This window comes from Octopus bimaculoides, chromosome 13, assembly GCF_001194135.2.
Source record: "Octopus bimaculoides isolate UCB-OBI-ISO-001 chromosome 13, ASM119413v2, whole genome shotgun sequence".
Lineage (NCBI taxonomy): Eukaryota > Metazoa > Mollusca > Cephalopoda > Octopoda > Octopodidae > Octopus > Octopus bimaculoides.
The window spans coordinates 60,580,364-60,582,036 of record NC_068993.1 but is presented as its reverse complement, the minus strand read 5'-3'; positions in this window follow the sequence as shown (position 1 = coordinate 60,582,036).

Genomic DNA, 1,673 nt, shown 5'->3' with positions numbered 1-1,673 from the left:
AGGAGGAGGAGGAGGAGGAGAGGAATGCGATGGGGTGGGAAGACGAATAAGGTGAAGGAAGAGTAGGGTGAAATAGTTCTTTAGTCCTTAAAGATTGTTAAAACTATCTCTGCGACTACGATGGTGTTTGCATACTGCCTTCAAGTAGTGACGGCTCTGTTGCCATTTGTATCTTCGTGGAACATTCCGTGATGCACGTCTTGTAATGTGTGATGGATTCAGCTAGGTGATATTGCGACTGTTTTACTTTAAACCCAGGGTATGGCAGATGATAATGTCCATATACACACGCTCACCAGTACATATATATATGTACATATACATAAATGTAAACATGTAGATAAATAGATATGCATGTGTGCGTACACGTATATATATGTGTGTGAGTGTGTGTGTGTGTGTATATATATATATAGTTATATATATATGTGTGTGTGTGTGTGTGTGTGTGTGTGTTTGTGTATATATATATATATATATATATATATATATATATTGCCCGTGGGCAATTATGGAGTGAATTTTAGGGCTTATAAATCTAATATTCTCCTATCCTTCCTTCCTTAATACCGGTTCCCATAGGTTACTCATATCTGCACTCGGTCTGCTTAGGAGGTTGTTGTGTCCTAGCATATGTGCTGCTTCTTTTAGTTTTCGTATTTTCCAGTGATGCTCTCTGTCTATAAATTAAGTGGTCGATAAATTAAGTACCAGTTGCGTACTGGAGTCGATCTAATCGACTGACCCCCTCTCCCAAAATTTCGGGGGCCTAGAGTAGAAAAGAATGATGTTATCTTTTTATCCTTTACTGGTTTCAGTCATTGGACTTCAGCCATGCTGGGATACCACATTGAGGAATTTTAGTCATATGAATGAACCCCAGTACATTATCTTTAAACCTAGCATTTTTGCCGGACATGGGGAACACGTGCGCTTCTTTTTGATCTTCTGTCAGCCAAGTTAACTCTTAAAGCTTACGTTGCCCCGGGACTATATAGTAGAAGGCATTTGCCCAAAGTACCACGCAGTGGGACTGAACCCGGAACCATGTGGTTGGGGAGCAAGCTTCTTACCGTCCCGCCACGCCTGCGCCTGTGATGATGATGATGGTAATGGTAAAGACAATGGTGACTGTTATGGAGATGAAGGCAACGGTGGCGGTGATGGATGAAAGGTTAAGTTATAACAATGATGGCAATGAAGATGCTGGTGATGATGGCGTCGTTTTGATTTGACATTGGATTACTACAAACACAAGATGGCGAAATGGTTAAGAGGCTTGCTTTATAATCACAAGATCCCATTAACGATCTCGATGCGTGGTAGCTTTGGCAAGTGTCGCTCCTCACAACCTCGAGTAGACCGAAGCCAAACTCTCGGACGGGTCAACCATCCAATTCAGATGTGAATCTTTGTCCCACATTGCCTCAGTTTGGTTCTGCTCCAAGTTTTACATAAACCAGTACACACGTTTGTGGGATACTCGGCCACTGACACGCTACAGCGATGAGTTGGTCGGACTGTCGAACAAACGATTGAAATTCTCATCGTTCAGATGAGAACCGACGTAGATCCATTTACTTTAAAACGGCATACTGACCTACCGACCACTACACCCACAGACACCAACACAGCGACCGACAGACAAACCCACCGACCGACCGACCGACCGA